Below are 18,002 nucleotides of genomic sequence, written 5' to 3'. Positions count from 1 at the left end.
CCGTACACCACGGTTAGTTTGTTTCAAAGTATTCCTCCCCTTGCTTCGGCTTGGAACCCATATCATGGGTTATCAACTCCTTACCATTCTTTAGGAGGAAACTTTGCGGGTTATGGAGGTTATACGGCCGGAGTTGGTCAAACTCCGAATTTTGCTGGATCTCAAGGCTTGCCTTTTGGTTCAGCTGGTTCTACTGGTTACTTCGGGCAACCGGGTGCCTCAAAAATTCTAGGAAAATATTTTCAGAACTTTAGGAGTTCCACCCAGTCTGGGTGGAATCCCCAAGGTCCTCCCAGACTTCCATTTCTGGCAACGTTAAACTTGCCAGATCTCACAAAGTTAACAAACAACCCAATCAAATACAATCCGGCCTGGCCTCCGGTCCCAACCAAACTCCCTTCGGACATTCCAAAATTCGAAGGGAAGAGTGGTGAGGACCCAGGCGACCACGTAACCACATTCCATCTGTGGTGCTCATCCAACTCCCTCATCGATGATTCGATTAGGTTGAGACTCTTTCAGCGCACCTTGACTGGTAATGCGGCCAAGTGGTAAATAAAGTTGCCAGGGGGCAGCTTCACATCCTTCGTTGACTTAGCCAACATCTTCTTAAATCACTTTCAGTTGTCTGTCCGCTATGACGCCAGAACTGAACTTCTGGCCACCTTTCGTCAGGATAAGGCTACTCACATTTCCGATCATATTTAGGAATGGAGACGGAGAAAGAGGCTCATTAAAGTCGAAATTCCTCTGGAATACCGTCTCGAGTGGTTTTTGAAATCTTTACAACCTGATATCTCCAAAGATGTCTCCATGTCTGGGGTCTATTCTGAGGAGTAAGCTATTTTTAGGGCCCAGAAATTAGAATTGATTTACTCACAGTCTGGGATCCTACAAAAGTACTTGCCAGATGCTCTTGGATCTAAGGTTGATTTAGCTAAGCCGAAGCCAGGTCCACAAGCGGATGGTATCGTTGGGTCAGTAGACACAACTACAGTGAACTTGTTGAATCAATTGCAGCAGTTGTCTTTGCAAACTGCTTCTAACAACCAAGTCACATTGTCTAATCCTCCCGCTTCCCAAACTTCTTCAATTAATGTCGTCCAATCCGATAACCCCAAAGGAAATCAAAGTTCCAATGGGAAAAAGAAAGGACGTGGTAAGAAGAAGAACTCGGATGGGAAGCCCGATGCAAATAAATCCGGTAACAACGCTGGTGGTGGTAAAGGTGAGTCGAGAAAGAAATTTAAGTTTCCTTGCAAGTTATGCAGTGGAGACCATCTAACTCATCTATGCCCTAGGATTGAAGACGCTCAGCGCTTGTTAGGACAGCAAGGGACTTCTAGTTCGCAAGATGTGTTAACTAACCCATTTCCCCAAGGAAAACAACTTCTTGCTTGCGCGAGTTCGAACCCTAGGACCTCCTCAGGGGGCAACCAGGAAGGGGAAAAAGCATCAAATGTTTTTATGATGGGTTCAAATGTCCATGTGACTACTCGGTCACGTGATTATGGTGAATCCAAAACATCTAAGGATAAAACTGTTCCCGGAGGTACTGACCTTCATATTGAGCGACCCCCTGTTGAGACTATACCTCAGATACCGAAAGGTTCCGTCAAACGCGCGACGATTAACCCTAATGCTAGGGTCGCCCAGAATTACTCCATTGTGGAGGATCTGGCTCAAAGTCCATGTGCTATGTCCGCTTTAGAGGTTCTCCAGTAGTGTCCGGCTCAGAGAAGTGCTTTACTCTCCGCAATTGGAGCAGTTGATCCTGCTAACTCTTTAGTGCTCACTTTTGACATGTTAAATGTCAAAAAGCGACTCCCTCATCATATGGCTTTTCAGATAAAGTCTACATACCGGAAAATCAATATTTTTCGCACCATTATAGATGAAGGAGCTTCCACATGTGTCATGTCGATGTCATGTTGGAAGGCTATAGGTTCACCTTCGGCTGTTCCTTCACCAACCGTCTTGACTGCATTTGATGGTCATTCTCACAAGCCGCATGGGATTATCCCTGCCTTTCCTATATGTGTTGGAGGGAAGGTCGTTAATATCGAAGTTGAAGTCGTAGATGCTAACCTAGACTATAATCTCCTATTAGGAAGGAACTGGGTATACGAAATGGAAGCCGTCGTATCGACTCTGTTTCGTGTCATTTGCTTTCCTCATGAGGGGAAAATCGTTAAGGTTGATCAATTGGACTATTGCCCAATCGATCCTCAAACAAGCTCTGACTCTACTGTTCCTTTGGTGGATAACCCTCGCCCGCCGGCTGAGAATTTAGGAGTAGGGATGTATTCCTCATTGATGGGTACATTTGATCTTCCCTCTCCTTTTTGCAAAAATCAATGCTATTTCATCATCCAAGGAGTCTCCTCGAGAAGAGTTCTTCCGAACTCATTATTTTTCCGACCCTTGGACCTTGCCTCACCTACGACCACATTAGTTGAAGGACAAGCAAATGTAATGGCGTTTCCTATATCGGTAGCTAAGCTTAGATATCAGTCTATCGTAGACTCTGCAGATAACCACTCCACTCCTTTTCCTGAAGAAGAGTTGGATGGTCATGTGGCCCCAGCCTAGAGCCTAGATTCTATCTCTACCTTGGATTGCTTGGATTCAATTTTACCTTCTCAAGAAGCAATCCTTGAAGTAATGATGGGTATAGATCAACCTTGGGAAGACTTACACCATCGTTCATACTTTCTTCCTCCTTTGCAGGAAGTGGAATCTAGGTTTTTCGAGCTCTGTACTAGTGATGTTGATATGGTGTCGAACCCTTTGGCTCCAGCACACATTTGTGCCGAAGGTAATATGTCGGTAATTTCAAAAACGATACCCATCAACATCTATAGGGACCCTAACATCATTGAGAATATCTTCATCGGAATCGAGTGTTACCCTGAAGAAATTCAAATCTACACCTACCTCTTTAAGGAATATCGTGACGTATTTGCTTGGTCTTATGAAGAAATGCCTGGCATTGATCCTTCTATAGTTCAACATGAGATCAAGACATATGAAAATGCGAAACCTGTTCGTCAAAGACTTCGTCCGGTTAACCCTAGGAAAGCAGCAGCTATCAAAGCTGAAGTCTAGAAGCTGCTAAAGGCGGGTTTTATATACCCTGTTCCTCTTACCGATTGGGTTTATAACCCAGTCCCCGTAGATAAAAAGCAAGGAACAATCCGAGTATGCATCGATTTTAGGGATCTAAATAAGGCTTGTCCAAAAGACAATTACCCGACGCCATTTATTGATCAAATTATCGACGAGTGTGCGGGTAACGAGATTTTTTCCTTCATGGATGGTTTTTCAGGTTATAATCAAATTTCTATCCATCCTGAAGATCAGCATAATACAGCCTTCATATGTCCCTGGGGTACCTTTGCATATCGAAAGATGCCTTTTGGCCTTAAAAATGTTGGAGCCACTTTTCAGCGGGCCATGTCATATGCTTTCCATGACATCAAACATGTCATCGAGGCATACTTAGATGATCTCGCTGCTCGTTATCGAAAGAGAACAGATCACCCTAGTCATCTTCGATTAGTCTTTGAGCGATGTCGTTTTTATAAAATCCGGTTGAATTCCAACAAGTGCGTTTTCACGGTTACGTCCGGTCGGCTGTTAGGGTTTATTGTGTCCAATGAAGGGATTCGGGTTGATCCCTTCAAGGTTGAGGCAATAATTCAGTTGCCTCCCCCGTCTTCACTTCGACAACTTCAAAGTATTCAAGGGAAGGCTAACTTCTTAAGACGGTTTATAGAAAATTATGCCGAGATCACTAAAGGGTTCATGCGTCTACTACGGAAAGGAGTTCCATTTATATGGGATGACTTTGCACAGCGGTCGTCTGATGCTTTGAAAAAAGCATTAGTCTCTGCCCTGCTTTTGAGTCCACCGGATTATGGTAGAGACTTCCTTTTATATCTCGCTGCAGCAGAATCAACCATTGGTATGGTTCTAGTTCAGGAGGACGATGCTCTCGCCGAGCACGTCATTTATTATTTGAGCCAAGGCTTAATAGGCCCTGAACTTCGCTATTCTCTGGTTGAGAAGTTGGCCTTGGCAGTTGTCCATGCTTTCCAACGGCTCCGTCATTATATTTTGCTACGTAAAACTTTTGTCTTAGCGGCAGTCAATCCATTTCAATTTGTCCTCAGTAGGCGAGTGATTGGGGGCAAATATAATAGATGGATAGTCATTTTGCAATAATTCGATCTCGAGTTCTTGTCTGCCAAGTCTAAGAAATCCATGGTTTTTGCGGAACTTATCTTGGAGCTACCTTGTGGAGATGATATTGTTTATGAGGAAAGTTTACCTGACGAACATATATTCCTCATCTCTTCACAAGACCCTTGGTATGGAGATATCATTGTTTATCTCCAGACTTCAAAGTGCCCCTCTACTTTCTCCAAGGATGAACGTCGCAAATTACGTCACCTGGCAAAAAACTATGTTATTGTTGGTGACACATTATATCGTCGAGGGGTTGACTCAATCCTCTGGCGTTGTTTAACCTTAGAGGAAGTAGAGTCTGTGCTCAATGATTGCCACAGCGGAGCTTGTGGTGGTCATCTATCAGGGCTTGCTACAGCCCAACACATCTTACGTGCCGGCTATTTTTGGCCTTCACTTTTTAAGGACTGTGTGGAAGCAGTCAAACGTTGCCACCCATGTCAAATTTTTACTCGGAAGATGCGTGCGCATCTAGCTCCTCTTTTTCCCGTTGTCACTGTCGGTCCCTTTACTAAGTGGGGCATTGACTTTACGACTTGTAATCCGCCTTCAGCGGCGAATCACAAGTACATTGTCATGGTTGTAGACTACTTCACGAAGTGGGCTGAGGCCATGCCTACTTATAAGAACGATAGTGACACGACAACTTTGTTTCTTTTCAATCAGATCATCTCAAGATTCGGTATCCCAAAGGAGATTGTCACTGACCATGGCAGTCATTTCCAGAATCAACTGATGTCCGAATTGGCTCGTAAATTAGGCTTCCGTCAGGAGCATTCGTCCCCTTATTATCCTCAGGCCGATGGGCAAGTCGAGGCAGTTAAAAAAACTCTTAAGACGATACTCCAACGGACAATCGATAAAAATCGGTCCAATTGGCACATTATGTTGTATCCGGCTCTATGGGCATACCGAACTTCCATCAAAACAGCTACTGGTTTTACACCTTTTCAATTGGTTTATGGGATGGAATCCATCTTCCCGGTCGAATGTGAAATTCCATCTCTTAAGTTGGCTGTTGAACTCCTTCCAGAGACTTCGAGTCTCGAAGAGCACCTAGTTCACTTGGAACATCTCGATGAGCAGCGTCGAGACGCCGCCACGATGAATGAGGCTCATAAGAAAAGGGTTAAAACGCAGTATGATAAGTCTGTCCGTCCTCGAGTCTTTTCTGAAGGTGACCTTGTCTTGGTCTACGACCAAGATAAAGACACCTTGGCGGCAGGCAAATTTAGGCCTATGTGGTATGGTCCTTTCATTGTTAAACAAGTTTTAGAAAAAGGGTCGTATGAGTTAATCGACTTTGAAGGGAACAAGCTGGCAGAGCCCTGAAATGGGCTCTACCTAAAGAAGTACTTTGTTTAGTTCAGGCTGGGCAATGACTTCTTTGTACTTTATGTATATTTATACATATATCATCGAGCGTTTTCTGATATCAGTGCTTTTTGGTCTGCTGTGGCAGGTGCTGATGGATGATTTGGTCTATTTTGGGTTCGCCGATGGTGCTAGTCGACACACTCGAAATCTTGATTCCGCAGCTTGGGTACTTTATTATCCAACTGGTCAATTGATGGTATCGAGAGGTGTGTGTATCGGTCCTGCTTCAAACAATATGGCCGAGTATACAGCTGTTATCAATTTATTATCTGAGGCAATCTCTTATGGATCGACTCGTTGGTAGTATATCTTGATTCTCAATTTATAGTGTCTCAATTAAATAACATTTATCGGGTTAGGGATCCATTATTATATCGCCAATATTTAAGGGTGAGGTTGTTGCAAAGATCATTTATTTGCACATTCCAAGATCTCAAAATTGGTTAGCTGATTCTATCGCTAATCAAGCATTAGACTGGCATATCAATCATTCATCATCATAAAATCATGCATCAAAAAGTCAAACTGTATATATATATATATATATATATATATATATATATATATATATATATATATATATATATATATATATATATATATATATATATATATATATATATATATATATATATATATATATCATAAAGCGCCTCGAGTGTACATATGTGTGTCCAAAAATATACAAAATTGGGACTCAAATGCCCATAATCATGTCTGATATATCTAACGCCACGGCTCAAGATGAGCGCCTAAATATGTAACTATGGCATTGGCCACACGCCGAAAGATGCGAACCCAGTCACGTGGCATGCCAACCACATGATGCTGCATGTCCTCAGGAAGGTCCTCTATAGCCGCCATCAGTACTCGGCTGCTCAGTCTCGCCAAGTGTCGTTGCACGTTATGTAGGGTCCGTTATGTCGCTGCAGCCGCCTCTTCGGCTCCTCGGCCGCGCCGTCTATGTCGTGGGAATCCGTCTGGTCGTACTGGCCCAATATCTGAAACATGATCATCATATTAGTCATTTGAGTCTCACCAAAAAACATTTTTCAAAGTTTACAATTATGTTTGAAAAATCCAAAAAATAACAAAATAATAAAAAATTCTTACCAATCTCGCCCCATGCTGCATCCGGTGGTAACACTAGATCAGGATCTCCTCGGAAATCCAGCCCAGCATAGGGGTAGTCATCCACAGCGATGATTTGATGCTCCCACCAGGTAAAGAAGTCATCGTCAAATGCATTCCTTGGAACTTCCCCACCCCCCAGACGTTTCATCAGGTCAGCCCACCGGCCCATGCGTGGATCACGTGGGCTACTGATGGAAACTGCTACCCTGGGGCGGAGTGCGAGAACCTTCTCAAAGAAGAAAGTGCACAAGATGGTTCCGAACCCAAAGTTCTTGGTATGTCCCCTCCTGATAGAAGTGAGTTGTTCCTTCATGTTGGCCAGAAGAGGAGTACACCAGTCAAACACAGTAGTGAGACAGTCCACTGCCACGCTCATGGTTACCCGTGACGTCTGATGTAGTGAGGATGATCCGTTCACTCGAGCTATGGTGAACAAGATTATCCTGAGTGACAAACTCTCCACATGTGGGATAGAGATCTGGCTCCCGACCTTCTGATGACCCGAGCAGTAAATCTGTACATAGTCATCTACATTGAGGCTATTATGTGTCCTGCCCCGGGAATGTACTACCTCTCCCCTTTGGGAAAGGCCCATGATAAAATATATGTCTTCCACTTCTATCCTGAGTGGCATTAGATCAATCATGAATGCTTCCTCATCGACATCCCAATAATCAATGAGCCTCTCGAGCAGACGCGTGTTCGCTTTCATATTTGGCAATTTGAAGAATTTAAGCAACCCGCATCCCCGTAGGGCATCTAATGCTTCATCATTGCCCATAACTTCATTATCCACGGCTGCGTGCTCTCTTTCACGCCATGTGATAGTCATCCTGGAAGAAAAAAATCATTTTCATCCGTTAGTTTTGTTTATAAAAATAGTTCGCTGCGCACACGCGGGTTCCTATATACACAGTCGCGTGTAGGGCCGTCGTATACACGAGTTCAATATTTCCAACCCGCGTGTACGCCGCGAAGGAATTTTTTGAAAAAATCCAACAGTAAAACATCAACTAAAATTTCTAAAAACTATCACAATTAATTGCAAGACAAGTTTAAGGCTTACCTGGAAGTTTTCGGCAAGTTTGAACGGTTGAATTGGTCACAGGGAAGTTTGCTCCTTTTGCTCCACAAATTTTGCTCTCCAAGTCAAATGGTGAAAATGGTGAGTCCAAAATGCCTTTTATAAGTTTTGAAAATGCAAAATTTTTTCAAAATTTTATTTTGTTTGGCCTCATGTGACTTTTAACTTGGGAGCTTGGAATGCCGAGTTTGGTTTGTTTTTTAGGACATTTTGGACATTTTTCAATAGTTCGAGATGGTTCCATGACCGCTGACCTATCATGGCAGGTATCGTGTTTTCACTGGCATATAGGTTAGGGAAACCATTTTTCTGTTGCATTATGCATACTAGCCTCCATGTGACCGATACATCTGCCGTAGGGTCCACCCCATCGCGTTATGGTTCGTAAGCCATTTTCACTCGCCGATTCTTTAAATCATGACACGATGGTAGAGCCATTCCTTTACATGGGCATCGTAGTTAGCACCTCACTGAAATTTTTTGCCCATGCTGCTTCGTTTTGAGTAGGCTCGGGAGTCCTCTATAGTCCCGCCATGACTTATGCGTTGAAGACTCATTCCTCTTTGCTTCTTCGCTTCGTTCTGGCCTTATACCCTAGAGGCTCCTATGTGTGTCGAGTTGTACTTCTGCATTGCATGTTGACCATTTGCACCTTTTGGCCTAGAGCTGGCTTCACTTGGACTCGTGTTTAAGCCAACTTTTGACCATGACGTCTGCAAAATCAACCTTGCATACCTTTGACTTCTGCAGCTTGACATACCCTGATCCGTGGGAGGAACATACCTCTGAGTGTCACTGACTAGTTTTCACCTCCCTGCATTGGGCATAGGAACGTTCCTTTCCCAGGAACTAGATCATCTGTTTCACCGACACTCGTTCTTTCCACTGTACCATAGCATTCTTTTATTCTTTTTCTGGCTTAACAGAAAAAGACAAAAAAAATTAATATTCCAAAAAAGAGCGAGAACAGGGACATTATTTCATTTATTGTTGGCAGCTAGAGTTAGTCGTGTCGCCCTTGAACAAAGCACTCAAAACAAAGTCTCCTCCGCATGGGTGGGATTTAGTTTGACTTAGGTATGCCATAACCTTGTTATTGAGTCAGTTCTCCCCCAGTTGGTTATCTCTTCCAATCATATGGAGGGTTCTTTCGTGCCTCCTGCATGGCGAACTTCTACAGAGTCATCATATGCTGCCACATAGTCACATTGAGTCGTGCTTTTGTTCAAGGGAAGTTAGCCTGAGTCGGCCTCTCTGCGGTGTCTCTTGACTCATTTTTCAGTCGCCCATCCCTGGTTGTTAGTGTCATGTCTACCATCACATCAATTATATTAGTCCTTTACTCGTGCCGGTTTGAGAAGGTCCCCATTGACTTCTTGCTGGCGGGTCTTGTCCTTATCGACGACGACACCTTGCTCTGAGGACAAGCCTAGAGCCGCACCCTGGCCCTATTTTCATTATTGATAGGTCACCTTGTGCTCAGCATTGATCAGTATCATGGGTCTTTCACTGAGTGGCTTCCCTTGTGTTCGACATCAGCTTACATTATCACACATTGGGATTCGTGCAGTACCTTGGTTTCCATTTAACCCTATTGGTGGATACCTCGCCTCTATGTCAGCTTTCATTATTGGTTGGTTCAGAGGGTTTCTGCCATGCGCTAGCCACATCTTGTGTACGCCGGAAACGTACTTCGGTTGGGTTCCTGCATCTTTTTTTCGTCCGATTCCTACCACATTATTGGCCTACGGGTTACACTCGCGCTAGATTGATGGAGGATGCCTTAATGCCTTCCTTCTAGTGGATCTTTCCCTATCGACTCCGACTCATTGCTATGGGGCAAAGATCTAGAGTCCATTTGGCAGTACCTTGGGGTTTGCAGTCATTAGTGGCAGATCCTTCGCTATCGACAGTGGGAAACCATCATTGTCTCCTGATCGATAGATTCTTACAGGTGTTCGACTTCAACTCATCTATTCACACTTGCTAGATTGTACTGGCTACCTTGACGCTCATTATCATTATCGGTGAGTAGTCTCGCGTTTGTTAACGGTATACATCAATGACCGGTAATCAAACGATTTCTCACATGGTCGACTTCAGATCATTTATTCCCATGGTGTAGAAATGTACCACGGCGGTCGGTGAAGACCTCAGGTTGTATCAGCATTCATTGGTTCACTTGACAGTTGCTCCTATTGCTGCTAGTTGATACCACTCCACCTTATATGTTGCAGTCAGTCATGGCGACATTCTATATGCTGGCACCTGAGTTTGCAGTGTAGTACCATCCTATTCCATCATGTTCAGTTGGTACCTTTTGGGATCAGTCTTTGATATCAGTGATCCGTTGCACCTTTCAGCATCATTGACAGTCTTATATGTGATATTTAGACATGTACTTGCTCATTATGATCAGATGATCCATTATGTATCTTCCAGTCATTTATACTTGTATACTTAGTGGATCCGCTTGTACTTGATATGCGGACATGCTTTACTTTTTCTGAGCATGGGTATGCCCGCCTCAGACAGTATTTCTTTCTGATCTCCTCTTGGTGGCTTGGCAGGCTGAATTCTGGTGAAGTCCTCCTCGGTTTCTCGATAGACTTCCTTTCCATGTACTTACATAATATATTTCGGCCATCATGTTCCCCTTCTGACCTCATATATTAGGGGGCATCTGTTATAGCTCCAAATCTCACTCTTATGGTTTTTGATGTTGCACTCATGGCCTAGGGCAACCCCTCCTTCCAGACCTGGTCCTAAAATTTAAAAAAACAATGTTTTATCCCTTATACGCGACATTGCCCTGAGTTAAATGCGTGTACACGCGGGTCTGTATATACCCAACCCGCGTGTATGTATTAAAACACTTAAAAAAATAAATAATTCCTTATTTTCGGGCGGAGATCGCGGGTTTTACCTGCTGATCACCTGTTAGTTCCCGTGGCCCAACTGTTCCCAACCAACTCCTAACTAAAAAACTACTTTGGAGATGGTATAAAAAGATATCAAAGGGAAGGCCTAAGAGAGAGAAAAAAGAGAGCAAGATTATTATGCTGAGATTTTCCCCTTAGACCAGGTCTGAAGTCCTTGGTGCCTTCTGCACTTCCCCCATTTTGCATAGGAAACCCTTGTTTCCATGTGTATTGGTGATCATTCATCCTTTATATCACCATTGAGTAAGACTTGGAAGGAGCTCTTGTTGGAGGCTTGAGGCTGGAACGAATCCGGGAGGAAGCTTTGCTTGGAGCCTGCTGAAGGTGTTTCAGGTGAAATATTTCTGTTATATGTACTTTACATGCCTTTATATAATGAAACACGTCTTGGTTCCCGAAACAATCTTTCTTTGTGCTTATGAGATTCTTGTTTTGAATTCTTATGCAAGTAGTTGCTTAAAGATTTTTATAACTAACTTTATAGCATGAAGATGGTTTATGTATAAGTATTTGTCCATGTACTGATGTGTTCTTTGATTTGTTTGTTTTACAGGTCAAAGGAGAAGAAGGGAACTCCAAGAAGGGTTTGGACCCTAAAGGCCTTCTCGAACGTAGGACCTTAGGTACGTACCCTCAACATTAGAATTTGCTTACAGTAAAGATAATGGTTGTGTGTGTGTTTCTTTGAATAAGCAATTTTCAGTCTAGTAGAGTCTTAACCCAAAGGACCCTAGGGGTACTTTCCCCTCAACCACATAGCCTAACACATAGCAAAATAAATCTAAATCATAAAGAGAGAGCCCTCTCTGGCTGCAGATTGGCTAGGATCTGCATCCAAAAGATTGGTTAGTTGTTACCTCAACCATATTCCCTTTTCTCAGATCTTTTAGGGAACAACCTGAGTGATAACAATATCAAAATTTCAGGATAAGATAAGTGCATCATTTTGTTGTGCTCTCTACTAGATTCGAGGGATAGTCTGGTTATTGCAATAGGTAGCAATGTAACTGCCTTGCAGTTTGATGAAATAGTCTCATCCTTGCTGACGGAGGAGATGAGATGGAAAAGTATGGAGAACCAGAATGGTGATGCCTTGTCTGTACGAGGATGGTCCAAAACAGAAACAAAAATAAGTCATCGGGTGGGAGATCTAAATCTAGAGGGAGATCTAAATCTCCAGGAAAACCTGTAAAGGTGGTGTGCTAGAAATGTGGAAAGGAAGGGTAGTACAAAAAGGATTGTAAATCTAAAGCTCTTGATAAAGGAAAGGGATCTCATGATGCTCCTTCTACAGAGGCAAAAACCACCTCAGATGAAAGTGGGGATGTGTACTTGGCTTCTTCAAGTGCACATGTAGATCATGAGGCATGGTTTATTGACTCAAGTGCATCCTTTCACTTCACTCCCCATAGAGAGTGGTTCTACGAGTATGAGAAATACAATGGTGGTGATGTCTTCTTAGGGGATGATAGGAAGGCTAGAATAATTGGTCGCAGAAAAGTAAAGTTGAAGTTGCAAGGTGGAAGGGTTAGAACACTTCCAGGTGTTCTGCATATTCCTGCATTGGCCAGAAATCTGATTTCTATAAGCAAGTTGGATGATGCAGGTGTAAAAAGAGTGTTCGAGAAGGATACTGCAAGATGGTTTGCGGAGCACTGGTATTGATGCAGGGAGTTTGGATTGGAACTCTATACAAGCTGCAAGGTAGCACGGTTGTTGATGGATGCAATAGTTCTGTGGTTCCTGGAAGTGGAGCAGAAAATATAGTGGTCTCTCGAGAGAAGACCATGCTGTGGCATCAAAGGCTTGGACATATTGGAGAGAAGGGCCTTCGAATACTTCATGGTAAAGGTATGGTAGAAGGTATGAGTAATAGCTCTCTAGATTTTGATTTCTTTGAAAATTGTGTATATGGGAAGCAGAATCGGGTGAGTTTCCCCTCTAGTGGTAAGAGGGCGAAACATATATTAGAGCTTGTGCATAGTGATGTGTTTGGACCTGTGAAGGTTCCATCACTGGGTAAGTTTGTGTACTATGTATCATTTATAGATGACTTCTCAAGGAATACATGGATATATTTCCTTAAGAAGAAATTTGAAGTCTTTGATAGGTTTAAAGAATTCAAGGCTCTGGTGGAAAACCAAAAACAGAAGAAGATAGAGGTGTTGAGGGTAGATAACGATGGAGAGTTTTGCAGTAAGGAATTTGAAGAATTCTGTAAGAAGTGTGGTATAGCACGGCAAAAGACTACTCCATATACACCTTAGCAAAATGGAGTTGCAGAAAAAATGAACAAGACGTTGACGGAAAGGGCAAGAAGCATGCTCAGTGGTGCTGGGTTAGGACACGAATTCTGGGTAGAGGTGGTGGAGAAAACATGTTACCTGGTCAACAGATCACCTTCATTAACGTTGGAGGATAAAACTTCACAAGAGGTATGGATTGGTAACATACCCTCTATTTCACATCTGAGGGTATTTGGATGTGATGCTTATGTACATGTTCCAAAGGAGAAACGAACAAAGTCGGATAGTAAATCTAAAAAGTGCATCTTTATTAGGTATAAGGATGGTTTAAAGGGTTATAAGCTTTGGAACCCAGTAACAAGGAAGGTTGTGTACAGCCGAGATCTGGTGTTCAAAGAGGTGAAAGATGTTATTAAACATGAAGTCCAACCAAAGGAACCTCAGAAGATAAAGTTTGAGCTAAAGGAGGAAGAATCAAACTCTACATTAGAGGAGGAATCAGAAGATGAAGAACCACAAACTCCGGGTGTGAGAAGATCAGTTCGAGAAAGAAGGCAGCCAGAAAGGTATAGTCCATCTGCTTTCTATTCAAATTTTCCTTTATCTATTATTGATGATGATCCCAGAACCGTGAAGGAAGCAGTAGATTCAGAGGATGGAAAACTCTGGAAAGAGGCCATGGTTCATGAAATGACATCTTTGCACAAAAATTAGGCTTGGGATCTGGTGGAGTTGTCGGTTGGAAGGAAACCCATTGGTAGCAAATGGGTGTTCAAGAAGAAGACAAATGCAGAAGGAAAGGTGGAGAAATAAAAAGCTCGGTTGGTAGAAAAAGGTTATTCCCAGGTGTCGGGAATTGATTTTGGTGATATTTTTTCTCCTGTTGCCAAGGTAACTTCTATTAGATTACTTTTATCTGTTGCTGCTGCTTTTGATTTTGAGGTAGAACAGATGGATGTGAAGACAACTTTTCTTCACGAGGATCTGGAAGAGGAAATCTACATGAAGAAACCTGAAGGCTTTGTGGTGAAGGGTAAGAAAGAAATGGTATGCAAGTTAAAGAAGTCTCTGTATAGGTTAAAATAGTCACCAAGGAAGTGGTATCAGAAATTTGATACATTTATACGGGGACTTGGCTTCACCAGAAGCAAAGTAGATCACTGTGTGTATTTTAAATTGATTGGTGACCATGTTATTTATTTCGTCTTGTATGTGGATGATATGTTGCTCATTGGAAATGACAAAGAAATTATCTAGGATTTGAAGACCCAATTGTCCTCCAAATTCGACATGAAATATCTTGGTGTTGCAAACTATATTTTGGGCATCGAAATTAAAATAGATCGGTCAAAGAGGAAGCTCTAGTTAAACCAGAAGAAGTATGTAGAGACAATATTGTAGAGATTTAATATGCAGAATAGTAAACTAGTGAAGGTTCATGTTCCTGTTGGTGTAAAGTTATCTGCTGAACAATGTCCCACGACACAAGAAGAGGAAGAGGACATGCCCTGTGTTCCATATGTAAGTGCAGTTAGTAGCCTGATGTATGCAATGGTCTGTACTAGACCAGACATTGTACATGCAGTGGGAGTATTGAGAAGGTGTATGTCAAAACTAGGAAAGAAGCATTGGACAATAGTGAAGCAGGTTTTCAAGTATTTGCGTGGCACTAGTGATTATGGTTTGTGCTACCAAGGAAGACCAGGATTGGATAGAGTGTTGGATATTCATGGCTTTTTTGATGCAGACTGGGCTGGAGATCTGGATTAAAGAAGATTCACAAGTGGGTATGTGTTTAACCTATTTGGAGGTGTTGTCAGTTGGGTGAGTAAGAAATAATCTGTAGTGGCACTATCAACTATAGAGGCAGAATACATGGTAGCCACTCATGCAAGCAAGGAAGCAGTTTGGTTTCAGAGATTGTGTTCAAGTATGGGGTTAGTAAAGGGAGCTATAAGGATAGACTGTGATAGCCAAAATGCAATTTTCTTGGCAAAGAACCCTGCATATCATTCAAAGACAAAGCACATTGATGTTTAGTATCACTTTGTGAGGGATATGATAGAAGACAAAAAGGTGTTGCTGGTAAAGGTGGACAGTTTGAAAAATACTGCAGATGCATTGAAAAAATCTGTGAGCTATGAGAAGTTCTCTTCGTGTAGAGAAACAATGGGCGTTGTAGGGCTGGATAAATGACTAAGCTCTCTTGTGGACACCTATGGAAAGAAAACAACAAGTGGGAGAATGTTGGGTTGTGTTATATTCTTTCCACGACTATCCCTTCGTTGCGTCGATTGCATAGCTGGGGGGTCACAGGGGGTTTGAGGGGTGTAGGTAACGCCACTCTGTGGGGTCCGGGGTAGCGCCCCAAAAAATTTTGGTTTTGGAACCTATGTTAGGTTGGGTGGACCCACCTATGGTTTTTTGCATGATTTTCGCACATGTTTTTGGACACGATGGTTTTCGGTCCATGCTATTGGACGTGATGGATTTCGGTCCATGGTAGTGGATGCTTCGTCATGTATAAATATGTATTATAACATTGAAAGGAACATAATGAAAAATCGAGTTGGTAGTCCCGATTTTGGGATCCAGGGGAAAATCTCTGTGTATATGTGTTATGCTCTTGCATTGTTTATTTTATGTGTTTTAGAATTCGTATGCAGGTAATTTATGTACGAGGTTAAAACCTACAGATTTTTCTTAATTTCTACTGAACATTTTTTTCATTAGACGTCATGGCGATAGTATGTTGAATAATAGAAGTGTCATACATTTTAAGATCTTGATAGTTCCATGAGAAGACATTCTTATATTTCTTCAACAAACGTATAAAGACTGATTTCTCATCTGACATAAGTCTGAGGCCTAGATTAATATTTTGAGGTTTAAGGTCAATTCCAAGGTTATGTTGGAAATAATACTTAGAGGGGGGGTGAACCGATATTATCTAATCAATAAAACTTTTCATTTCCATACTTAGATTCATATATGCTACTTCAGTTAAGTATACCCGCGTATATACGCGACTGTGTCTATTGTAACTAGCGTATAACCATTAAACTCATGATTCAGTTATGTGATCTTCAATGGATGCATCAGAACATTATTAGCCATATTAACAGCCAACAGTAGCAGTGAAATAGATATATCAACACACATAAGCAACACACATGAACACCATGATATAAGTTGGAAACCCTATGTAGGTGAAAACCACCTGCTGCAATTCGTTTCTATCTTCCTTTATTAAGAAACTTATTTTACAATGTACTGGTGCAGTCCTTTACCAGCACACAGGCTACAACCTGCAGAAGGCTACAACCTTCTCTCGTTCTCCAGAATCTCCTGGAAGGGAGCTCCAACCCCCTTTTCTCTTGTACTAGCTAAGATACTAGTACGTAGGCGCCGACCTACAATCTTCTCTCCTCTGGGTACCACGTTTCAAACATTTTTAGACTGGATATTCCTGAAGCACAACACTATAATTTGAAGGCCACGTTTCATCCAATTTTCATACTGGACCCATAACTATCATTGAAGCTCAAAACAATCACTACTAGCATCATCAATTTCTGAATCACTGAAACACTGAAACCCTGTCAACAACACAGTCACCAGAACACAGAGCAGACATAGAACTCTGCAAAATCAGTCAGACCCAACTGCAACTTCAAACATCAAAATTCAAAGTGTATACGCTATTACAATGAATAAAACCCGCATACATACGTGCTTTTTCCAAGGCCAACCCGCGTACCTAAAAATATTTTCTTATAACTTTGCAGTTGTACCAGACATCAGTCATACTCATAACATTTATAGAACATCACATGCATCAGTATGTAGATCTAGAATAAGCATAATCAACCATATAAAGATAGTTCATTTCAAACCATTTGATCCCGATCTCTCCTTAGTTCTTGTTCTCCATCAACCGGTGAGATCCCTCCTTAGCTCAGATCAAGCAATGCATCATCAACCCATAACCTGCATACTGGACCTCATACTTCATCAGATATTCAAGACTTTCTGGATACCTTTGCCTAATGATCTTCCTCTCCTTTTATAGTCTTAGGCCTTGCTAAATACCACGGACCAAAACCATAATAAAACAATACCATCGACCCAATACTTGGGATCAACATTTATGGGTGCAATACCACGAACCAAAACCATAGGTCTAAATACCATGGACCCAAATATAAGCTTTCCGACATGTACACACTTTTCTGTGCATGAAACTGCGTGTATACCCTACTTGGTATATAGTGAACCTACGTATATACTCTTCTTTCTTCATTCTTTGCAGTCTGATCATCAATTCTTTGCTACTGACCTGCTGCACTATAATCTGTCTTCTTGCCATCAAGGACAACACTTGTATCATAATGCCAACAATCTCCCCCTTTGGAATTGATGGCAAAGCTAACTTTTCATACTGAGAACTGTCATCTGATTCCTTTGAGTTGTCCTGCATCCCATGTATTTTGTCACATCTTATATCTCTTCTATAGATTCATCTAGTTATTTCCATCAAGTACAACACATGCATCATAATGCCAACAATCTCCCCCTTTGGATTTGATGGAAACAACAGCAAATCACTCTCCCCCTTTGACATCAAGTGCAAAGGCCCGCAGTTTCATGCACGGAAAAGTGCGTACATGGCGGAAAGCTTATATTTGGGTCCGTGGTATTTAGACTTATGGTTTTGGTCCGTGGTATTGCACCCATAAGTGTTGATCCCAAGTGTTGGGTTGATGGTATTGTTTTACTATGGTTTTGGTCCGTGGTATTGAGCAAGGCCTAAGACTATAAAAGGAGAGGAAGATCATTAGGCAAAGGTATTCAGAAAGTCTTGAATATCTGATGAAGTATGAGATCTAGTATGCAGGTTATGGGTTGATGATGCATTTCTTGATCTGAGCTAAGGAGGGATCTCACCGGTTGATGGAGAACAAGAAC

This window comes from Pinus tabuliformis, chromosome 6 (genome assembly GCF_031772625.1).
Source record: "Pinus tabuliformis cultivar Carrire ecotype Pingquan chromosome 6, CPIR1, whole genome shotgun sequence".
In the NCBI taxonomy this organism is placed as follows: Eukaryota; Viridiplantae; Streptophyta; class Pinopsida; order Pinales; family Pinaceae; genus Pinus; species Pinus tabuliformis.
This window is presented reverse-complemented; position numbering follows the sequence as displayed.